Here is a 26,136-nt window from a genome sequence, read left to right as displayed (position 1 = left end):
CCCCACCGAAACCAGAAAGACCGTCACCCAGGCCCTCGTCACCAGGTGACTGGACTACGGAAACGCCCTATACGCAGGAACCACAGTCAAACTTCAGAAACGACTCCAGCGCATAGAGAACACCTCCGCACGACTCATCCTCAACATCCCCTGCCACAGCCACATATCCGCCCACCTGAGAAACCTGCACTGGCTCCCCGTCAGCAAGAGGATCACGTTCAGGCTCCTCACCCACGCACACAAAGCACTCCACGACAGTGGCCCCGAATACCTCAACGGCCGCCTCTCGTTCTACACCCCCACCCGCCAGCTACGCTCTGCCGGCCTTGGCCTCGCCACCGTCCCACGGATCCGCAGAACCACCACCGGAGGAAGATCGTTCTCCTATCTGGCAGCCAAAACATGGAACTCCCTCCCCGCACACCTACGACTGACCGAGGACCATCTCGCCTTCAGGAAACACCTCAAGACCTGGCTTTTCGAGCAGTAGCGACACCCCCCCTCCCTCCAGCGCCTTGAGACCCTCACGGGTGAGTAGCGCGCTCTATAAATGTACTGATTGATTGATTGATTGATTTGGAGTTGGAATAGTAAATTATTATGGTTTACTATCCAGCACTTTCTCTGCGTTTAGTTGGATTTGGAGTTGGAATAGTAAATTATTATAGTTTAGTATCCAGCACTTTCCCTGAGTTTAGTTGTATTTGGAGTTGGAATAGTAAATTATTATGGTTTACGATCCAGCACTTTCCATGAGTTTACATAGAGTTGGGGTTGGATTAGTAAATTATTATAGTTATGTATTCAGCATTTTGTTAAGTTTATTTGTATATTGTAATAAGTAAATAGATGTATGTTAGTTTTTCATTTCAAGATTTTTATTATTTTCTTTGGTTACAAAATGTATTATAATATTTTTTAAAAACATACATTTTGATGGTATTCACATTTTATTAAAGAGAATAACATATTTGTAACGTTCATTTATCATTTATAAATGTGAAACAAATCATATATGTTTGCATATAATTTTTTTGGTACAGTTTTCAACAATTGTACATTTTTTGATAGCATAGTCATGTATGGTAAAGTAAAACATTTTAATATTTTTATTGATAAACAGTTTCATTTGTATTGTTCATTTTTTTGTACAAAAAGTAAAATATTTGTATAACTTCTTGTTTACATTTTTATAATACATTTTCAAGTTCAAGTTCAAGTTCAGAATTTGTATAGCGCACTACTCACCCAGAGGGTCTCAAGGCGCTTGGGGAAGGGAGGTGTATTTATTTATCGAATATCCAGGTTTTTAGTTGCTTTTTGAAGGAGAGGTGGTTCTGTGTAAGGCGGAGGTGGGTGGGGAGAGAATTCCAGGTTTTGCCCGCTAAGTAGGAGAAGGATCTTCCCCCCATAGTGGATCTGTGGATGCGCGGAATAGCGGCGAGGGCTTGATTGGACGATCGTAGGGGGGGGGTGTAGAAGGATAGACGCGTGTTGAGGCATTCGGGTCCTAGGTCGTAGAGGGCTTTGTGTGCATGGGTGAGGAGACGAAACGTTATTCTCTTGTTGACAGGGAGTCAATGGAGGTCTTTCAGGTGGCCGGAGATGTGAGCTTGCCGAGGGATGTCCAAGATGAGTCTGGCTGAGGCGTTTTGGATGCGTTGGAGTTTTTTCTGTAGTTTGGCTGTGGTTCCGGCGTAGAGGGTGTTTCCGTAATCCAGTCGGCTTGTGACCAGTGCGTGGGTGACCGTCTTTCTAGTTTCGGTGGGGATCCAACGGAAGATTTTTTTGAGCATTCGTAGGATGTTAAAGCAAGATGATGAGACGGCGTTGACTTGTCTGGTCATCGAGAGGGAGGAGTCCAGGATGAAGCCCAGGTTACGTGCATGGTCCGTAGGTATGGGTGCGGTTCCGAGGGCCGGAGGCCACCATGAGTCGTCCCAGGCAGAGGGGGATGGCCCTAGGATGAGGACTTCTGTTTTGTCCGAGTTTACTTTTAAACTACTGTTCTTCATCCATTCGGCTACTTCTTTCATTCCTTCGTGTAAGTTGGTTTTGGCGGTGTTTGGGTCTTTGGTGAGGGAGAGGATCAGCTGGGTGTCGTCAGCGTAGGATATGATGTTGAGGTTGTGTTGTCGTACGATGGAGGCGAGGGGACTCATGTAAACGTTGAAGAGGGTGGGACTGAGTGATGATCCTTGTGGTACGCCGCAGATGACTTCGGTGGCTTCTGATTTGAAAGGGGGGAGGCGGACTCTCTGTGTTCTTCTGGTGAGGAACGAGATGATCCAGTCCAATGCTTTTCCTTGTATTCCGACGTTGCTGAGGCGTTGTATGAGGGTGCTGCGACAGACTGTGTCAAAGGCTGCGGAGAGGTCAAGTAAGATGAGAGCGACTGTTTCTCGTTTGTCCAGTAGTGTTCGGATGTCGTCTGTTGCAGCGATGAGGGCGGTTTCGGTGCTGTGTTTGGCTCGGAAGCCGGACTGTGAGGGGTCGAGGGATTTGTTGGATTCGAGGAAGGCGGCGAGTTGACTGTTGATTGCTTTCTCAATGACTTTGGCGGGGAATGGGAGGAGCGAAATGGGGTGGTAGTTCTTAAGTTCAGTGGGGTCTGCTGTGGGTTTCTTCAGAAGGGCGCTCAGTTCGGCATGTTTCCAGCTTTCTGGGAAGGTAGCGGAGTTGAGGGAGCAGTTGATGACGTCTCGGAGATGGGGTGCGATAATGGAGTCTGCTTTGTTGAAAATGTGGTGGGGACATGGGTTGGTTGGCGATCCTGAGTGGATGGAGTTCATCAGGCGGATGGTGTCTTCGGTGGTGATTGGGTTCTAGGCGTATAGGTTGTTAGGGTGCGGTTTTGGTTAGGAGGTGGGTGGAGTGGACTGGTCTTCGGACTGGTTTTCAAAGCTGTTATGTATTTCGGCGATTTTGTTGTGGAAGAACGAGGCTAGAGAGTCGCAGAGGTCTTGGGAGGGAGTGATGTCGTTAGTGCCGGCGGAGGGGTTGGTGAATTCTTTGACGATGTTGAATAGTTCCTTGCTGTTTGGGGCATTATTGTCGAGTCGATCCTTGAATGCTGATTTCTTGGTGGATCGTATCAGTTGATGGTGTTTGCGGGTGGCGTTCTTGAAGGTGGCTAGGTTGTCAGTGGTTGGGTTTTTTCTCCAGGTTTTCTCGAGAGTACGACAGAACTTCTTGGATTTTTTAAGGTCATCGTTGAACCAGGGGGCTTTTTTGCTACCTTGCTTGATTAGATGGTTTTTCAGGGGTGCTAGTTCGTCGGCGCTGTGGGTGATCCACTGTGTGAGATTGGTGGCTGCTTGGTTAGGGTCCGATGAATTGGCGGGGGTGTTTTGATGAAGCGATGTGAAGAGCTGGTCGGTGGTGATTTTGTTCCAATTTCTTCTGGGAATGGGATGTGGGGGGTTGTGGGTCGTGGTCTTTTTGTAGTTGAAGTGAACGCAGCTGTGGTCCGTCCAATGGAGAGCTGTGGTGTGATTGAAGGAGATGTGCTTGCTGGAGGTGAAGATAGGTTCAAGCGTGTGTCCAGCAGAGTGGATGGGGGTGTCAACGAGTTGTTTGAGTCCGAGATTGGCCAGGTTGTCCAGGAGGGTGGTGGTGTTGTTGTCGTTTTTCTTTTCCAGGTGGAAGTTGAGGTCTCCCAGTAAAATATAGTCCTCGGAGGGGAGGGCGTGTGGGCTGATGAAATCAGTGATGTCTTCGCTGAATTGTGTGCGGGGTCCTGGGGGTCTGTAGATGAGGGTGCCCCTGAGTGTAGTTTTGGGGTCGGTGTGGATCTGGAAGTGAAGGTGTTCGGCGGCTGCGATGTTATCGTCGGAACTGGTCGTGATGCGGATGGTGTTCTTATGGACGATGGCGATGTGTCCTCCTGTTTGGTTGATGCGGTCCTTTCGGATGATCTTGTAGCCATCCGGGATGGCTATGGCGATGTCGGGGGCTGATGAGGCGTTCATCCATGTTTCTGTAAGGAAGGCGACGTCCGGGGATGTAGTGTCGAGTAGGTTCCAGAGTTCAATGGAGTGTCTGTGGACCGAGCGGGTGTTAAGCAAGAAGCACTTTAGGTGGTTAGCGTCGGAGCTCTGTTTGGAGTTTGTGGATTGGGTGTGGGTCCTGATGCAGTCGAACTTGCAGGAGTGGCAGGTGAAGGCTCCATGGGTGTGTCCAGGGGCGGCTTGGTAACAGTTTGCTGGTCGGCCGGCGTTAAGGGCTAAGAGGGTTGCGGCGTCGAACGTTATGCGGGTGGAGTGGGTTTTGCGGGGACCAGGGGGTCTGGCGCTGGGCGCGGTCCAGGCGCGGACGGGCGTAGACGGGCTTACCTTTGGCGCACCTTCGGCGCGCATGTGGCGCGACCGCTGCACGTGAACGCTGCGCGCGGAGGCATCAGTCATAAGTGGATAGGGAGGGGCGAGGGAGGGGCAGCTGGGAGGCGGGATCGGGGTGGAGAGGACGGGCTCCGAAGGCACAACAACAACAAAATGGCTGCAAAAGCGAAACCGGAACAGGTTGGGGCACAGACTGGAGTTACGCGGTGGGCAGAAGCACTGGCACAATCAGGCGGTATGAAATACACTCAATCAGTCAATGCGAGCGCAACGCTATTTACTGGCTACACACTCTAAAGGCAAAGCGGGCTATTAACACAATGATAACTATAACTAGAGAGTTAATGCGATTTAAATGAAGCAAAGCAATGCGAGCAGCGCAATGGCAGATGTAACTAAAGAGGCAATGCGAGCGACGCAGGCACCAGATCGATTTAAATGCAGCAAGGCAAGCCAGCAGTGTAACGATACCCAGGAGAGACCAGGGGTCGTGGGGAGCGACCGCTTCAAATAAAACATATATAATATGTATTTTCCAAGATTATATTTTATTATTTAGTAAATTGAATATTATTTTAATAAAATAAATAATGTTGAATATGTTTAATAATTTACAATATTTTAACAGAAATATTCTGTGCAACATAGATTTTTTTTATCACATTTGTCTAGTGTTTGTACATTAACAGTGTAGGGAATAAACATATATTTTAGTATACATTAAATAATATATTATAGCTTTTATGGATAATATAATAAATAATGTACATTTTTCAATTGTGTATGTTTTTTAAACATTGGAAAAAAACATTGCAATACATAAAGTTATACATATAATTTAAACCTTTTTTCTAAATGTTTTCTATTGTTGTCAATGGGGAGTTAGTCATATTTTCATTTTAATTATGCAGCCATTGTTATCCCTTTTTTATTGCTTTTCTATCTATTGCTTTAGTTTTTAGGTCATTTTGGAAGATGGAACCTCGCGGTTAGGAACTGCGTTTCGACCGTCTGGGTAAGTTTCATTTTAAATTCTTTAAAGTTAGCTTTAGGGGAGGGGTAAGATAGTAGTAGTATAAATGCATTTGTTAGGGTATTATTTAATCATTTTTAGTGTAATTAAATGTTGTTTTGGTAGTTTAGTGTTTTCTTTGTTTGACGTAGTGTTTAACATAATTACAATGCTACGTAGTACTTATGTGTTTATTACATGTCTTATTGTATATTTGGGGCCCCATTCCTATCTAGCTGGGAAAGCCCTCCATACGATTCGGATCCGGAGCCCTCCATACGATTCGGATTCGGATTCTGAGGGAGACGCACTTCAGGAGTCCGAACGAGCAAGTATGATGCTGCCGTATGCTTACGGACTCGGTTCGCTCGGACTCCCATTGAACTCCATGGGAGCCCGTGTAAAGACGTGTACACAGGCTCCCATAGCAGAAAAGGGGTGGGTGGGGAAAAGAGTACACCTTGTGGCGGGCACCCCATGGTGACTGCCACACTATGCATGCCTGGATCGGGGGGACCCATGGTCACCCCCCCGTGACAGGTGAAAGGGGGCCTGCTGTGGATCCCGCCAAGGATGCTCTTGACAGCCGTTTCGTCTCGCTGAGACCGAGGTGAAGCGACTGTCCGAATCGTGCATCAAACTCGCTCATTCGGAATTTGGCTCCATAGAGCGACAACATTCACCTACAAAACGAGTCGTATGGACAGGTTCGGGACCCAGAAACGATTCGGTCAGTGCGTACATGATCTTCGCATCATACTTGGTCATCCAGACCTGTGTACGATTCGGTCATAAACAAGGGCTGTGAATCAGATCTGGGAAAGCCAAATCCGATTCGAAGGTCTTCCGAACAACATCTGAATGGGGCCCTTAATGTTGGTGTTAGTTGTTGTGGGTTTGTAATTCTGTTGTGGGTGTGTGTTGTTTTCTTTTTGTTTTTAATGAAGGACAATGTTGTTTCTTGTTTGAGAACAAATTATTATACACTTCCTTTTTTCCCGGTTTGTTGGAGCATTTTTTAATAAACTATTTTGGGGTTTTTGAAGGTTCCCTTATTCAGAGTATTGTAGCGTTGGACTTTTTTATAACCGTGGGCGGTGAACTACGCTCCGCTTGCAGAGCTTGCAAAGTTTTGGTAACTTTGAGGTTCGCGTAGAGTGCGAAGTTGCCGAATACTACACAATCTACAGCGTAGCGTAGTTGTTTTTCTTCCTCGCGCTCTCAATATGTGTTCTCGCGGGCGCGGTAACGACTTACTATGATTCTGCGTTCGCCGACTCTATTTTCTATCCCGTTCGCGTGTGACACAAGATTTGGAATCTGGCCGCATGATCCAGCGAGACTGTGCGACGCAAACACGTCATTTGGACGTGCTAGCTTCCTTCCGGCGGCAGTGTTGGTAAGATCGCGTTCCTGAACACGCAGAAACTACAATCTGGCAAAGAATATCTCTCAAGCATGATAAAACCTTCCCGAAAATGATCATTTTGCTCAGAAAAACTCCTCAGATTGTGCTGTGGCTGTAGTCTTTTGTGCAAGGAGTCCTTTTTTTTCTCCAGAGACTTCAACTTCCTGTTCTTGTCCTTTGTATGTACTTTCTTGTTATTTTGGGTAGGCTGACCATGTGGGTGGCGGCCATTTTATGAAGCCAAGCATTGTGCTTTTGCCATAGGCCTGCATTGTCTGTCTTCTCTTTCTTTTCATGTTGTAGTGGGTTGCCAGGCCATGTGGTGGTGGACATTTTGTGGGAACATCCACTGTGCTTTTTTCCATAGGCCTCCAAACTTGTGGCCTAGTCTGCCAGTAGGCCCAGACTCCCATAGGTACTCCTCAGGGGTGCTTGATGTAACTATATCTATGTTGTCTGTTGAATTTAAACATCATTTAGGGCACGGGTGGCATTAAATTGGGCCCAACCCACCAACCTAGGCCCAAGCAGATGAATGTGGAAGAGGTAGCCAGCCTTATGGTGGAAAGCAGTGATGCTGAGCCTTACATATCTCAAAGTAGTACACAATCAACGCAGGGGGGAACACAGCAGATAAGTGGTGAACAACAACAGCCGCAACCACCGCCCGCAATAGTAGCTGTTGTTGTTCCTCTCGAAGTAGGGGCAGTTCAGGAAATTGAGCCTCATGCAGAGGAAGAAGAAGAGGAAGCCACTCATTCAGGAGATCCATTGTCTTCCTAATCCCCAGCAAGGAAAAGGAGGGTTAGTCCATCGAGTTCTTCGCCAAGCATCCCTTCTGATGATCTAGATCTCACTTGGGAGCCACAACAACCTGAGCATGAGAGGGACACACTTCCCAAGACCAGGCTAGGGAAAAGGAAGGTTTCAGAAAGCCTTAGACTTATGGAGGTCGATGTAGAACAGCAGGATAATGATGATGATGACCCATTCATCACGAACATCACACCCGGCCCGAGGACATGGAGACCAACAATATTACCCTATCCAGAATGACTGTGACAAGGGATGTAGCATGCATACCTCCAACACAGGTAACACCAACACGACCTCCAGCTTCCATATTTACATTAGAAAAGGGCAGCCAGCATCCTACATCCAGCACAAGCACCACCTCAGCAGAAGTAGGCAGTGGTACTGTACAGCCACAGAGTCAAATTCAGCACACACCCTCCAGTTCATCCGGCACTGGAAGTGGCACCTCCAGCAGGAGACAAAAGTTAAGCTCCCCAGTGTGGGACTTCTTTACGGTTAGCGAAAAGGAGGAGAACATTGCTATATGCTCCATTTGTCATACCTTTGTTAGTCGTGGTACGCTTGGTACAAACTATGGTACCAGAGGCCAAATGACCCATCTGAAAAAAAAACACGCAATCAACTGGGAGGACGACCTTCTTCGCATAAAAACTGGAACCATTGCTGTGGGGGGGGGGGTAAACCAGTAGAAGGTCCGCTCACGGTGGAACAGGAAGAAGAAGAAGAAGAAGAGGGAGACATTCTCTTTGGTAGTGGTACACAAAGTAGCCCTATCCCCAGCACTGCAGTGGTACCACCCACATCCTCAGCATCAGCAACATCTCAGTGGCACAAGAGTAAGAGTCAGGCTGAGACACCAAGGAGTACTGCAATGCAAAAAAGTGCCGCGTTGAGCCGAACAGAAAGGAATACCACACAGCTTACCATTCTTAGCATGTTTACTAGGCAGGAGGGACAGTACAAACGCAACCACCCAATAGCACATTTGTACAATGCGAAGCTAGCTAAACTGTCAGCACTGGACCTTCTCCCTTTTTCTTTTGTTGAAGGGGTGGGTTTTCTGGAATTTGTGACAGCCATCTGCCCAAAATGGAAGGTTCCCAGCCGCTACTATTTCGCCAGAGTTGCTGTTCCAGCACTACATCACGACGTGCTGGAATTACTTGGAAAAGCCTCAAAACAGAGTGCTGTTCAGAGTGTCCACCTGACAACAGACATGTGGACCAGTTGCCAAGCCACTGATGACATGTGCATCACTGCACACTGGATCTCTTTTTCGGGTGTTAGAGAAAAGATATCTGCAGGTGTTGACACTGCTGAGATTTTTAATGACACTCGCAAACATGCAACTGTAGCCATGTTTGCTATGGAGAAATCTCATACTGCTGCAAACATTTTGGATGAGTTTAACAGCAAGGTCTTTGAGTGGCTGCGACAAAGAGGGCTTAACATTGGTTTTGTTGCCACGGACAATGGCAGTAATGTAGTTAAGGCCATGAAAGATGGTGGCTATTTCAGGGTCCCGTGTTTGGCACACTGCATTAACATTGTTGTTCAATAGTTTCTGAAAAATGAAAGCAAATTCAGCAACTTACTGACCAGCTGCAGAAGAATATGCACACATTTCAACCATTCTTTTAAAGCCAGGAAGCAGCTGAGGGTCATCCAACTTGAGCATAAAATGCCAGTCAAAGCACTCATCCAGGAAGTGTCAACACGTTGGAACTCAACTTATTACATGCTTGATCGTCTGTTTGAGCAGTACATACCACTTAACTTAATGCTTATGTCATGAAAAGAAGATTAGGGGATCTTACTGTGAAAGCATTGACCATTGAGATGGGCCAATGGGACTAAGTTAAATGTCTGACAGAGATGCTACTTCCTTTTCAGGTCTTCACACGTGAAGTCAGCAGGGAGGACTGTACTATGGGTCAAGCTATCCCATTGTTGTACATGCAAGAGCAACAGCTGAAGGAGGTGTCTGAAACGTACGAAGGTGTGGATGACAAAGTAGACGCATATTAATTGGCGGACACCTTAGCCGTTCGCTTATCTGAAAATTCCAGGATTCAAAATAATATTGTGTCAAATCGACATTACATTACTGCCACAATTTTGGATCCACGGTACAAATTATTTCTGAACAGTAATGCAGTAATTCCTTTTTCAGAAGTGGATGTTGCCAAGTACAAAACTTTGATAGCTGAGGAAGCCAATGATTTCAAAAACAAACGGCTCTCAATTAGAGGCCTGCCACCCCAGGTAAGAACAAGTACTACAGGGCATGAAGAGTCAAGTTCTACTTCAGAGCATGAGTGCAGTGCGTTTGACCTTCCAGCAGTCACCCACACTACCAATAACATCACCAACAGGATCATCAGCCACATAAAAAAAAATGGTAACTGATTGTTTTCTACAGAAAGGGTTTGGTAAGTCCATTGCTGATGCAAAGTCAAAAGAGGCCAAGCAAATCGGGCCACCACTGAACATTGAGCAGGTGGTCCAGGCCTATCTGGATGACACAACAGAGGTCTTTATGGAGCAAAGCCCATTGGTGTATTGGTATGGGAAAAGAAGCCAATGGCCTGTGCTCAGCAGGCTGGCGATAAAGTATCTGGCTTGCCCTGTCGCAAGTGTCTCTTCTGAGCTAGTATTCAGTGCTGCTGGTGCCATTGTAACTGTGAAAAGAACCAGTCCCTCGCCCAAAAGCGTGGAGAGGTTAACCATGATCAAAATGAATCAGCACTTCATACCACCGGAGTACAACATACATGAATCACAGCAGGAAGAGGAGAGCGACTTCGAAGACATAAGTAGTGGGTTACATGACCTACTTCTGTCCAAACCACCAGAGTTTGAGGATGAGCTCCTATTCCCTGACAACTAGGCTTTCAAATTGTTACTTTCTTCCTTCCTTTAATTTGTGTGTATATCTGTCTTTCTGGTTCAAATCAAATCACAACAAATCCATCCCCACCGTCTCCTATTTTTATTTCCCTATTAGACTTGCACATCTGTGCATTTAACTGTCCACTCCACTCCTCAGAGTCGTGCTCCATCTTCCTGACTTGCCCTAAATACATTTCCATCAAGCCAGCCATTGTATGGAGATGGAGAATAGTACAATAAATGTTGCCTCTACCAGTCCTTCCATAAAAAGTGAAACGTACGTGACTATAGCTATCTTCTGTTTTGTTTTCAAGCTGAAACTCATCACTGTCCTAAGGCTACCGCCTCTGTCTGCAGGCATCCACAACTCTTCACTGTCAGAACTTGAGCAGGCATCCAAAAGTAAATTCATCACTGTCAGAAGGCTAGGCATCTGATCAGACAGCCAAAGAGAAGAGCAAGACAGGTATGATTAATGAATGATGCCATGCATAGCATTGTATGCTTGCTGACTCTGAGTGAATGTGCATGAAGTCTAACTATACTGGTTAATCTACAAAGTAAAAGTGACTCAAGTGACAGTCAATGTTTCCTTGTTGTTTAATAACACATTGTACTCCTACTACTGCAGGTGCAGTCTGGACTTAATCAGAGTCACTTACTACAGATTGAGTTGGTGTTGGACAACACGTACACGTACCACACTATGATGATGATGTCCATACTATCTTTGCACGCAGTCAGTCAGTTGGATCGGAGATGATTGATGGAATAACTGCGTTTCATGAACTGGTATAAAAGGTAAACACAACAATTCAACAAGAACCACAGCAGACTAAGGCTACATGTCCGTGTAGTGGTGGAGTTGAATAGTGGTATGACTGACAGTGGCTCATTGATTTAGTCACTTGATTTGGAAAATGCTAGGTTGCTGCATATGCCTTTTGTCTGGCTCTGTCAAAATTTAAGGTAAATGGAGGTTGGGTCATGGCCCGGTGCTTTGGGCCTGTTCTGTGCTGGCTCCTGTCCTGTTGTTGTTGTAGCTTAATGCTGTGTAAATAGAGTAGACATGGTGTATCCAAGCTGCCTCAGTCTGAAAGTGTTCTAGCTCAAGAGTCTTGTCTTGCACTACACCCTAATTGATGCTTTTCTTATATTCATTTATTTTTCAATACCCCTTTTGTTTTTCCATCTACACTTACAGGCCAGCCTTTACCCAGTGCTATTATACTGGGAGCAACAACTCACACTTACCTTATCAATCCGCATCAGGCAGACAGAGGCACCCAAGAATGATGTGCAGAGTGTTCATGGAAGGGAGGACCAAGATGAATGACGAGATGCAACTCCACAATTGGACCTGGATAATACAGTAACTTTAATATCATATTCATCATTGGTCTTTTAAATAATTGTATTCCTTTTTTCTCTTCAATCATTGCGATTATGTGTTGTTGTGTTGTTGTTTGTTTGCTAATTGATCCCTACAACTATTTTTTAATTTTCTTTGCTAGCTTTAAAAGTAAGCCCGGTACAGCAGGTAATTTGGGTCTCTCTGAGGGCATACAGGCAAGGTGAATTTCATATAATACTGCTGCCCTGTACTGTCTAATTGTGTAGTAGTAGTTAGTAAGTACTACTCATTAACCATCAAGTTATCTTCATCATGCATGCATTTCTTTTTTCTCCCTTTCTAGATTTATTGGATAGTGGATCATCGTCGCCTTCACAGATTGTGTTTTACTTCTGTTGTGTCCATTCTTACTGTTTTTCTTTGTCAAACCTTTCCCCAAACCCCCCTTCCCATCCATTCATCAAACCCTAACCAAAGGGACCCGCCTAATACATCATAATTAATTGGCATTGATTGGATTCATCATCAAATTCAACATCCTACCACACAGCAGTAAAGTTTTCGAATTACGATTGTGTTAAGTCACTTACTCAACACAACTACAGTTTATTATAACTTCTTAACTTCTTGTACTAAGCTGTCCCCACCACCATTATGTTTTATTTTACTTTAGCAGTTGCAATATTGTTTGTTTGGCAGTCTTCTTCTGTACTGTACTTTACTTCGTACTACTACTCCTCCCACAGTCTCTCTCAGGCAAGTGGCTGTCTCTTTTTCTTGTTTGCAAATGCTAGTGCCAGTGTCTACTACTACCACCACAACCATGGCATCTTCTCCATTCTCTTGGGAAACCATGCAGCCATTGCTGTGCCGAACTTAATCATCATCAATCACAGGTAAGATAAGTTTGCTAGGAGGTATAATGGACTAGGAGTAGCGACTGACAGTACTCGTAGGACAAATATAACTCAGTGAGGGGTACCACATCTATCTGTTTGCGTGTTACAAAATTGGCAGATTATTTAAATCCAATACTGGCTGCTGCCCTGCAGCAGCAAGGAAACCATGTGACGTAAATAAATTTGTAAAACAGTAACCCCCCCTACAAAACATTAACATTGTATGTGTAAGTATAAATGAATAAAATGTATTTCCCTAACAAAAATAAACTATCCCAAACCTGACCCACCCCTCTCCCTAACCACAACCAATGTCCAAAACGAAAAAAGTCCAAACAATGCCCAAAAAACCCCAACACCCAATTCCCACCCACCAGTAAAAGTAATAAAAAAGGGGCAATTTAACGGGGTCCTTCTACATTCCTCTGGACTTTAGGTGTTTGTCCACCATGATCTTTACTCGCTCCTCTAACTGCTCCTCTAGCTGTGCCACCCGGAGGAGAATTTTGCGGCAAAATGCCCTGCACTTGCACTTGCATCCAGGGTGGGGGGCAGCAGTGCTTGAAAATGTGTGGCATGGGCGGCTGCCTGACCGCGGCGCCGTACCACAGGAGTTCGGGCCTGGCTGGGGCCTGGGGCATTGGAAGAGGCTGCAGCTGCTGCTGCCGCCTCCTCCTCCTCTGCCTGAGCCACCAGCCGACGGTACTCTTGGCAGATGGCCTCCAGTTTCCGGCGCCGGGCCCTGGCTGCCAACTCCTTCCACAATGGTTTTTCATGGGAAGGAGGATCTATAAAGAAAGAAACAGTATTGTAACCAATACTCTTAGCAAAACAGTAACACAAAATTAATTCAACACATAGTGGCACAGTAGCACCAGCAAGCACAGTACATAACATTTGTGGTAAGTATCTATCCTCCTACTTCCTCAGCCTCTAACATTTGTTTTTTCAGGCATTATACTTGCCCTAGTACTATGGACTCCAGTACACAGAACACCAGTCTTTTTCTTATCTCTAGTTTAGCTGAATTACATAACCTTGTTGTAGCCGGCATACCAGCTCAGTCAGCTAAGCTTGCATCCAAGACAAACATATGAGTCAATACGCAGACTCCCGTTACTTTTATTTACTACTGTCTGCAGGTGAGGAAGCTCGTATTTTTCTATTACGGGTGGCACTGGCCATACTCTCTCTGTTACATGAAGGGCAATTGCTCAATTTCACTTTCACTCTGCCCTGGCTACTACAAAAAAGTAGATTAATATAATATATCTGATCCAATGATCATTGCTTGTATATGAAACAACGACATATCAGTACAGTAGCGGTCAGTGGTGGGAGTGCTCGCGGGCAGTGACGTGGGGAGGTGGAGGGGCAGGGTGGGGGGTAGTAAACTATGGATTGCGGACAATTGCTGGTAAGTAAACATATGAATAAAAAAAACAAATTTTGTTGCGTGCACTGCATTCACAATCCATAGTTTACTACCCCCACCCTACCCCTCCCCCTCCCCACATTACTGCCCGTCAGCACTCCCACCACTGACCGCTACTGCACAAGGTACTTTGTTCATTGATTGTGTAACCAACAGATAGGCCACCCTTTGCAGGCTGGCTGACACAATCGAAAATAAATTAACATAGGAAGGAAGTGGTTCTCGGAGTCAGAGGAAGGCGCTTGAAAATATAAATATATGATGTGCTTGCAAACTACTGAGTCAACTGTATTCTGAAAATACTACTTTTATATATTCCCCTCCGCTTTGCTACTCTGGTGCAGTTTCTTTTACATTCTCTTCAAAGTAAGACTCTGCACCCAGTGACAGCCTCCACCTATGCTGTCTATGATGAATACATCCAGGCATCCATCCATTAAAAGTAAATGTCTATCATTCTTTTTTATATATCGCTTAATAAACCTTAGCTGGTTCACCAACAAATACCCATGCGTCCACTCCTTCCTTCCTTGCCTTGACTTTGAGTTTGACCCAAACACCGCTGATGATTCTTGCTATCCAGTATCCACCCATACTGTGTCGCCTACCCAGGCAGGCATCTTCTTTCACCTTCCACCCATCCTTCAACAACCCATGCATCTGATTCCTATCAGCCACCTGCATGCTGCTTCCAAAGTATCCTTCTCTGCTAGTCGTATTACATCTCGCCATCCTTCTTCCTTCTACCCTTCTTTCCCTTTTTGTTCAACACATCCATCAAGGTCATCTGATCTGACTTTTAGTCCTCTCCATAAAACTTTCACAGCTGAGTTGGAGTCGGATAGAAGAGGCCATTGGTTACTCAACTCACGCTGGTAATGCTATTGCTAATGCATTGTTAATGCTAAGTAAAGGGTGTCTTCTTCAACCGTTGTATATTGTTCACTACAACTTCAAGTTCATACTTAATACGTCTCACAGTACAGTGAGTAAAGTGCTCCCCTTCCAGCTAGTAGTAATGCCAATAAGTAATGAATATAACTTACCACCGCCCACCACTGCTGCTGGCTCCCACCCTTGAGCTCCTGCAGGTGCCGCATCTCCTGCATCGCCATCGCCGCTGGCCCCGCCGGCACTGGTGGTTGGTACTGGTAGTACGCCTAGAAAAAAAATTACACATTTTTAGATGCCTGCACACCTCCCCCTATTTCATTAGTTTTCACTAGGAAGATTGAAAAAGCTGTTAATAGTACAACATGTACAACATACATCATCACTAGTCCTAATTTCGTACTAGAGCAGAGTAAGTAGACAGACATTAGTAGTATTATGGTCCCTAGGGTCATCTCTACTCCTCTACTCTTTGGAAAGTTAGCCTGAGCCATGCAACCATTTTAGATTCATGTCTAATCTTTTGCTCATGTTACTTTGCAGCTTGTTGTGCAGTAAGACGCCTTTGAGGCCACATGAGTGTTGTGTACAAGAGAAGAGGTCGAAAAACAAGCCAATTTTTTTTATGGAGTTCAGTTAGTCCCTATTGCTTAGCCATAAAGTTACATTTTTTGGCATGACTGCGAAAGGCTTGCATAATTGCATTATACTGTCTAACGTGCACCATTTTTCTCATTATAGGCAGAAGATTCCCTTCTACAAACTAGAGATTTGCAGAGTTTACGATGCATGTAACCAGTATTTCTATGTTCAACAGTGAGGGGTCTCCCAGAATTCACACAGATCTTTTGCCTTCTATCATGCACTTGTAACAAATGTTTACTGTTTAATTGTATGCATTTTGCTGTTGGAGCTGGCTGTGGTAATTTTATAGAACAACGTACAAAGCTTGTTATTTGAAAATAAATAAACCTTTTGAACTTACACATAAACTCTGTGGTATTTGGTGAGTGAGCGTAAGGGTATTATGTTCTGGGTTGTGTAATCATTGGGTATCTTCGTGTGGGGGTTCGGGACCTAATGAGACACTATAGCTAGTTGGTCAGGGGATTGTGGGTTCTGACTGAGCTGTGAGTAAGGTCCAACCTCCCATCTCCAACATCCTATTTTCTTGTGCATAGTTCTGTATGTGGCTGTGGAGAATCCCCGCAACAGTAGTAGTATGTACTACTATCCGAAAAAAAAATACAAGTCAAATATCTGGTTGTGCATTTTGTTGGTGGGAATTGTCAAAGCCTCAAGATTAAAGAGGACAACCCAAAGACAGGACCCAGTGGCTAGAGCTAATTGTCAACTGAGTTTTATTCAAAAGAAAAGCCTAAATAAAGAGTGGCCAACTGTGCAAGCTTAGCTACAGACAGACTAATAGTAGTAGTACAGAGAGTCATAGCAGAGGCAGTTAGAAGGAACTTCCCAGGTTGGGGGATGTTCCATTTGGTTCCTTCTCTCAGACCTAAGTTCAGCCATCTGTATTGTCTCGAGATATTTTGCAATTTCTGCTCCTCTGAATTCAGAGCACCTAATATCCTCTTCTGTATATAGTTTTTCGTAGAAATCCCGAAAGGCCTCTTGTATTTTATCTGGGTCATTCGTGACCCCGTTTGAGATAGTATGGATCGAAGAGATTGCGTTTGCAGTTGACTGCTGCCTAATAGTAAGTGCAAGTTGGTGGCCAATAAGTTCGCCGCACTCGTACAATTTCCCTTGAACTGTTGCCCATTTTGCCGCTGCTCTCTAGGCAAATACAGACCCAATCTCTGCTTTAGCAGCGGCTACGGCAAGCTGTGCCAATTCCACCCCTGCTCCTGTTTTGACAGCTAATATTAGTTTGCTTTCAGCCTTGGACATTTTTTCTTGCAAGTAAGTTACCCACAGCTTTCCTCTTTTATTCCTTCCAATAGAGTACTGGAGCGTCTCCCCCCTGATTCCTGCCTTTAGAGCATCCCAAACTATCATAGTAGAAGCTGACCCCATATTTATATTCAAAAACTCCTGAATCCAACCCTGCATGTGTATGCAATACTGACTATCAAATAAAAGTGCTTTTTCAAAACTCCAATTCGAGCTTGGACCGCTATAACCCCGTCCATCTAAATTTAAAATGAGTGGGTTATGATCTGACAAACATCGGGGTGCGATCACAATATTACAAAATGTGGCTACAGATGAAGATACCAAAAAATAATCAAGTCTTGCTAGAGAGAGGGGAGGAGTGGAAAAAAATTTGCTACAGTCCTGTTCGGGTTTTGTATTAGCCCATACATCCATCAGGTCGTGGGTGTTTATTAAATTTACTACAGCCTGGAAAACCCTTGGTTTTCTGCCTTTATACTTCCAATTTCCCTCAGCTTTCCAGGTGCTAGGTAAATTTTAATTTAAGTCGCCACACAAAATTATAGGAAGTGGCCATTGTGCTAATTTAACCTGATTAATTACACCTGGGTCATCTAAGTTGCTCCCATAGATTAAACATGGAGTGAATGTAAGGTTTGGAGGAAGAGAGCCCTCTGCGATCTCCCATTCTGAGACAGTCAGATTTTACTCTATTAACACTAAGAGGTAGTTTCTTCGAGGCTAATATCTTTATCTTGGCCCCTTGTGAGGTTGCCCCTATTACCTTATACCCTAATGAAAGTAATAAATGCTTTTGCGCTCCTTCGATGTCTGTCTCCTGGAGGCAGACGATGTCAGCCCCCAGTGAACGCAGCCCCTGTCCTACTTTATGCCTTTTTGATAGTTCATTTAGGCCGCAGATATTATTGATATAATTCTAACTTTATTCAACATACTCATTTTCTGAGTTGCATTATCTGACCCAGAATGAATGCCCACATTTTTTTTTAACTATAACCTTTAATTCAATCTCAACATTTCTCTAAGTTTGCTCGAGTCTTACCTCTTTCTTTGTATATATATATATATATATATATATTACCTACTGGCCAGTAGGTATATATAGTTAGGATTTTTTCTCTATGGGATTTTTGAAAATTCTATGTCTAATAACTTTGGCGTTTGTGGACGGAATTGGCTGAAATTTTCAGGAAAATGGCACATTTTGTTTCTGAGCAGCCCTTGAGGATTTGGGGGGGGTTCGTCAAGGGGGGGCCGAGAAAAAAGGAGGGTCCCAAAACGTGTTTTTAACATTGAGTTTTCCATAGGGCGGTTGGCCTCACTTTTAGCCCGAACGGCTGAATGGATTTGCACGAAACTTGGCAAAATTGTAGGGACTGGTAGCCCGATGTGCCTTTTGTAGGTCTCAATATATGTGCTCCAGTGGATTTTGAGAAATTAACGTTTAAAAAAAGATATATATCTGTAACAGCGGACCAGGCAGCGTCCCAGGACGCGTACTTTTCGCGCAACGGAGCTTTGTGAAGCGAAGCTGATTGGTTCTCTGGCGTCTGTCAACATTCCAAAAAGTCCGTAGCGGCCGCCATCTTGTCTCTCGGTAGGATCGAGAGACAAGAGGAGGCCAAAACAAAGGGGGAAATAACCATAAGGGGGCATAGTAGATCCTCGCTGACCCCCTAGGTTTGATGTGGAGGTTTTAAAAGGGCCCCGCGGGGCAAAAAAAATAATAATAATAATAATCGAACGGCTGAATGGATTTGCACGAAACTTGGCAAAATATTAGGGACTGGTAGCCCGATTTGCCTTTGCTAGGTCTCAATATATGTGCTCCAGTGGATTTTGAGAAATTAACGTTCAAAAAAAGATATATATCTGTAACAGCGCTCCGCTTCGCGTAACGGAGGTTTGCGAAGCTGATTGGTCATTCTGTCACTGGGCTATAGTTGGGCTACATCTGGCTGATATTTGGGCTACATTTGTTTTTTTGTGTGTCTGGCGGCCATCTTTGGGCTACATTGGGCTACATTGGGCTTCATTGGGCTACATTGGGCTACATTTGGGCTCCAACATATATATAGGCCAATGTAGCCCAATATATATTTTTCAAAGTTAATTTTCGTAAAAACCACTGGAGCATATATCTTGAGACATAGCAAAGGCACATCGGGCTACCAGTCCCTACAATTTTGCCAAGTTTCGTGGAAATCCATTCAGCCGTTCGAGCTAAAAGTGAGTCCAACCGCCCTATGGAAATGAAGGAAATGAATGGGTAATTTGTAATTAGCAAATAGCTAATCGCAAACTAGGAATGGTAAAGAATCGCTATTTATTCCTTAAAGTTCGCTATTTAGGAAATGCAAAAAACTTTGATGATACATATGGCGGTTCATCTCTAACAAGATAAGAAGCATAGGGATACATTTATGATGACTGGCGCATCACCAGGGATGTGTTAGTCATTCTGTGCCGCTGTTCCGTCACCTATGGTGTGCTGCATTTACAATGCGGCGCATCATGGGGCAAAAACAGCACAGATGCGTGATGTATCTGTGCCGTAAAGGTGGCGCATTGCTGGAGTTGTATCGCAAGTGTGATGAAGCTCCAGCAAGGGTCGGGGGTGCCCCTGTCGCAGGGTTTCTGTTCTCACACAGAACTGTGGACAGAGGATTGGAACCTCGGCGAATTAGGGTGTCCCAAAACTCACGTTAGTAATCAAAAACTCCTTAGCAAGCTAGGTACAGTGTCACATTGGATATAACAAACTCTCAATGTTTAGACAATCCAGAATATGAACTTATAGTACCTCAGGATACGTGGAACTCATGAACAGTCGGTCGTTATATATTTCTTAGAAACCAGAACATGGAGTTAAGAAGAACACATGTGTATTTGAAATGTTTATTTACTAATGCCGTCTTCTCAGGCGTAGTATCTTAGATAATACAAGTACACATATTATCAGTAGCAAAATTACCAGCATAGTTACTAGTACATAAAAAGCGAATGGTGATAGTATGTTAACATGCTGTAAATTAATAAGAGTTAGCAACACTTATAAGCAGCCGCGGGCCGTGGAGGGAGTTACGGTGAGGCAGGGAGGCGGGGAGGGGGAGAAGCAGGGTGGAGAATACAAGTACACATATTATCAGTAGCAAAATTACCAGCATAGTTACTAGTACATAAAAAGCGAATGGTGACAGTATGTTAACATGCTGTAAATGAATAAGAGTTAGCAACACTTATAAGCAGCCGCGGGCCGTGGAGGGAGTTACGGTGGGGCAGGGAGGCGGGGAGGGGGAGGGGCAGGGTAGAGAGGGCTCCACCCTGCTTCTCCCCCTCCCCGCCTCCCTGCCTCACCGTAACTCCCTCCACGGCCCGCGGCTGCTTATATCTCACCCTCACTAATACACATATTATATTATTTGCTAAGAAGGTCTCTTTGTGTTGGTTTAGGGCGTGCCCATACTTTAGTGTCTTAGATTTGAAGGAATCACATCAGCATACACCAGCTCTCTCTTCATGTGAACCGCATCAACTGTTGTATATGTGTGTTCGGCAAAGCAATATAAAACCCGCCTCATGCCCAGAATTGGCAGAAGTTGCACTTATGTTATGAGTATGAAGTCGTGGAGATCAGACCTCATAACAATTCTGTATCGTGTTGTTCTTGAAACTTTAGCACTCGCTGTACAGATATAGTTTAACAAGCAAAGCAGATAGTAGAGCAATAACATATTATTCTCATGTAAACCACGATGAACTACTAGGTGGAAAGCTAAAGCAACAACTAAGTGTCGTGTGCAGAAGTTGCAAAAAAGGAAAAATGGCGTTTAAACCGGTAATGAGCCCATGCTAACTTAACACGGTGTAAAGATATCCAGGACCTAGATGACACCTCCCCATGATCCGGAAACGAACTGAATAAGATAATAGAATTGCCATCTCATGAGAGCAGATTGCAAGTTTATATGTGGACGGTCCGCAAGGTAAAGCATTAAAAACTAGGAAAATTTAATGCTAAAGAAAAATAAAACAGCCAAGTACTTTATCGAGTCTTAAGCCAATAGGCAAGGTAAATAATAAAAACTTGACAAATAAGTCAATGAATTGTCAATGAAATGCTAGTACTCAGCATATCAAACATGAAAAAGGTCTATGACATAACTGTGTATGCAAAATAAGCTGCAACAGCCTCCAATAGGAAGTCACCGTCTTCATCCGAAAACAGTTCAGCCATCCAATTTAAAAGCGGAAAAGAACATACGTGCTCTCCCAGCACCGGATCCTCTATCACCATCAGAGGACAGCTCGGTGGGTTTTCAAGAAAGCTCTGTTCCAAGAAAGACTGTGCTGCCGCCAATAAATTCCAGGGACCAATTAGTCCATGCATCAATGCCACAGCCATAATCCTTTCGCCAGGACAAACCAACTCGTGAGTAATGATAGGAGTCATCAGCTGATTAAAGTCGACGTCAGGAGAAACCGGTCCGCAGAGACACAAATCAATGGCCCAATCGAAATCACAGGTCAGGCAGTGAAATACAGGCTGGACACAGGTGAAGTAGGAGAATCGAAAAGATAATCCATATGCCGTGCTTAATATCGCCAACGGCATTGTGCCATAATATTCTAGCATGCGATTGCGGAACAGTGTCAGCAGCTGCAGGGTGGGAGGTTGCATAGGAGGGACATCCATATTTAAAAATGTAAAAAAGCACAAGAGCGTCCGCTGGTAATGCAAGTAAAAATGCCAATCCACGAAGCAGAGTGGAGAAAATAGAATGAAAGAAAGCAGGGATGACTCCAAAGATTTTCTCAAATGAAGTCACGAGACCACTGGTAACAACTTTAAAAAAGTGCGCCAGGGCCTTTGTGGAGGATGCGTTAAAGATAGTCCGAACCATCTTGCTGAAATTGAAAGGCAAATCTGAATTGAAAAGGGTCTGCACCTCTGTACGGGTGTTCGCTATGTGAAGCACGAAAGTTTCACGGGCCGAACTCAAGGCCACCTCTCTCTGAGACAAAAGAGCTCTTATTCTTGCCATGCCGTTGAAATCTCTCCCAAGGTTGGTATTTGTGGCCAGATTGAAAACTCCCTATGTTCATGTGTGGGAGAAAATAGAACATTTCTGCAGCAAATAACCCGTTCACTTACTGTTACGATAAAAGGAATACTTTTAATTAACTCAGAACAATCTTCATTATTGAGCATCAAATAACTACCATTTTCCAACAACTTGAACGTGGGGATGATAGCAGGAACTGGCGTGCCTTGCAACACGCAAGCCATATTTGGTCGGTGTTTGTTGCATGAACCGTGTAACTGTATGTGCCTACACATTAGTGAATGATCTGGCGTCTCAGTGCATTCCTCTCCATTCAGATAAACTTCTTGATCATCTTTGAAACATCTGTATGTGTATGGAAGCGACCAGACCTCATGAAGAAAAGCACTACCTAAAGGTTCATAACTACCTATTGGTATATATTTCATACAATTTGAAAACTTATATAAAGCAAAAGGCAGCGTTATTAAACCGTGGATAAGGCACGTTGCCAAAAAACCCGCAATCCTCTGCTGATGATGTCACTGAGCATGTCATGAATGATGTAATATGTGACATCATCAGCAGTGGATTACGGGTAATAGTATCTCTAGTTTACTCCCCTATAGCTGTCTTTCTTTTAACATAAGTGTCTGTTTCCTTCCCTTATACTTACTGTTTTTGGTTCGCTTCCGGTTCGCGTACCGGCGAGCGAACTGGGAAGCGAACTAAGAGAAATAGAGGTTGGCACAGTTCCAAATATTGTACCAATTTTTTAATAACGGGGAGGTAGTTCTGAAAAGAACTTTTTTTTAAATTGTTTTTGTTGTTTTATATTTTTTTGATTATTTTTCAGAACATTTTTTTACTTTTTTTGAATTTTTCTGAACAGTTTTATATTTTTTGGGGTTTTTCTTGGAGGGGGCAATGAAAACGATTCATTGTAAAGGGCTCAACAGGAGCAACAAAACAAAAAAAAAGTATTTATTATTTTGGGCGTTTCGTACAAACTTGCATATGATAGTCAATAGCTCTGTTGATCAGAGTGATGCTTCTTTCTCCGTAGCAAATGAATCCATCGCAAAATACGCAGATGTGTTTTACTTCACCAAATCTCATTTGTATATTTGGCACCATCTCCCTGCCCTCTGGTCCCGTTACTTCCGGTACAACAGATCTTCTGGCCATAATAGGGAGATTATCTAGGTCGTTCCGAAACTGTGCAGCACTGTAGTTGTTAGGATGCCACCTAGTCATATGGCGATGCATTGTGTAGTTTCCGAAACTGTATTTTTTCTCGGTTCCTCTGGACAGTCTATCTTGACATATAAGGCAAGTTACGTATCTTGCATTTACTTTTTTCTGACCTTTGGGAATTTTAAAAAATTGCCAAATGAAGTTTTCTTTCCGGTGAGACGTCCTGGGTTCCTCAGGCAAAAACTGCCTCTCTTCCTGCTCTTCCTCGTCTTCCTCTTCTTCCTCTTCTTGCTGAATTATAACTTGAGCAGGTGGTCCACTCTTCCTTGGATGTGGTGGAGGTGGTGGGGAAGCACCAGCTGAAGCTACTAAAGAAGCCATTGCTCAGTGATCACAAAGGGTCTTTCTCTCACAATGATGAAAGTCAGAGTGAGGAAAGAAGGAGGGATTTTCATCATTTGGGAAAAACAAGAGTTCTCAACCAATCAAAAGTGTTCATTTTAGATTATATGACCTAGTCTTACATCATTAGGAAACCAAAAGTGAAATGAACCAATGAAAAGTGTTATTACCAAGTCACATGACTTGCTGTGTTTACGTTAAGCGCTTTGCAGGGCCTCCCGGTTTGCTTCCAGAAACCTGCGCTTTGCGACTCGCTTCGCGTACCAGTTCGCTAACGTAGCACGTCATATGACGTATCACGCGACAACGTGAAACGTCATGCGGACGGGAGGCGTCACGATGTTGTTTTCTAACGCGGCACTTGCGGTAAAGAAACGTTTACCGGCTCGCGGTCTATTTCGCGGCATCAAGGTCAGCTAACGGGAAGCTTCCCGATTCGCGAAGCGGGAACGAAGAAAAAAAAATATTTAAAAAAAAAATTATTCATAAACATATAAAATATATTTTTGGATTTAAAGAAGAATACATTTTACAGCTACAGATATTAGCTGTTAAAAAACCAATGAAATTCACTGAAAAAACCATAGGTTATAGACCATATATAGTTAGGAATTAGCATTTACAAAACCTTGAAAATTCACTGAAAAAACCATAGGTTATAGACCATATATAGGGGCCGATTAGGATGGCGGACGGACTTGCGTCCGTCCGCCACCCCTGAGTTGGAGGGACCGTCCGCATGGGCAGCGGCGGTCCCTCCATAGCAATTAGGATGTGACCGCCACCCTGGCGGTCACATCCTGTATGTTTTACATTGCGGCGGATGCTGCTTGAAGCAGCATCTGCCGCAATGCAAAAAACGAAAGGTGTGCATTTGCATGCACAAAGCGGCAGGCACCGCGCGGTGCCTGCCGCTTCGTGCACGCAAGGGCAGGGGGGTACCATAGGTACCCCCCATGTGCACCCCCCACGCAACCTTCACCCAGGGGGCCCGCAACGGGCCCCCAAAGTGACTGTCCGTATGCTTTTCCACGGCGGAAAAGCCGCCGCGGAAAAGCATGACTCACCCTGCATCCTAATATGGCTGGCGGTGTCTGATAGACACCGCCAGCCATGTTATTGCTTTTCCACCGTGGTCGCCTTCCGACCGCGGCGGAAAAGCGGCGGACGGATTGGGAGACCCACCAGCCATCCTGATTTGGCGGTGGGTCTTTCAGGCCTCCTCGGCGGATTTCCCGCATACTCCGGGCCGGCGGTGGCTTCCGCCGGCCCGGAGTATGCGGGAAATCCGCCATCCTAATGACCCCCATAGTTAGGAATTAGCATTTAGAAAACCTTATTTTACTCACACAAAACCATTGAAATTCCATATATAGTTAGTTGCACTAACTATATATCGCGCACCCGCAATCCACTGCTGATGATGTCACATATTACATCATTCATGACATGGTCAGTGACATCACTGATGACATCACTGATGACATCTCAAATGACATCACTGATGACATCACTGATGACATCTCAAATGACATCACTGATGACATCATGACACACCAATACCAGTTACTACATACGCACTCACTGATTCCTACGTCTACACACACATTCACTCATTCACCCATACAATAACTCATACATACAGTCACTTATTATTACAACACTATCATATGCACTCATACACCTATGCAGACAGTCACACACTGCCACTCATCCATGGAGTTACTCACACACCAAGTCAGTCCTGTAAAGAATCAATCACACTTCCATTTCTTCATCTATACAGTTAAACACAGAACACCATACTTCAGTGACATCACTGATGACATCACTAATGACATCTGAAATGACATCACTGATGACATCTCAAATGACATCACTGATGACATCATGACACACCAATACCAGTTACTACATACGCACTCACTGATTCGTACGTCTACACGCACATTCACTCATTCACCCATACAATTACTCATACATACAGTCAGTTATTATTAGAACACTATCATATGCACTCATACACCTAGTCAGTCCTGTGAAGAATCAATCACACTTCGATTTCCTCATCTATAGTTAAACACAGAACACCATACTTTTCACACATATACTAACACATACTTACTCTCATATACAATCACTGATACAAGTACACATTGATATGCACAGAGTCACACACCTCCCAGCCAGCCACACACACACTCAGTCTTCCATACATCCAGTCATTCTTCAATATGTAAAACGTATTTAAACTTTACAAAAACACACAGACACTAGATGATGTCATCAGTGATGTCATTTGAGATGTCATCAGTGATGTCATCAGTGATGTCACTGACCATGTCATGAATGATGTAATATGTGACATCATCAGCAGTGGATTGCGGGTGCGCGATATATAGTTAGTGCAACTAACTATATATGGAATTTCAATGGTTTTGTGTGAGTAAAATAAGGTTTTCTAAATGCTAATTCCTAACTATATATGGTCTATAACCTATGGTTTTTTCAGTGAATTTTCAAGGTTTTGT

This window comes from Lissotriton helveticus, chromosome 4_1 (assembly GCF_964261635.1).
Source record: "Lissotriton helveticus chromosome 4_1, aLisHel1.1, whole genome shotgun sequence".
Taxonomy (NCBI): domain Eukaryota; kingdom Metazoa; phylum Chordata; class Amphibia; order Caudata; family Salamandridae; genus Lissotriton; species Lissotriton helveticus.
This window is presented reverse-complemented; position numbering follows the sequence as displayed.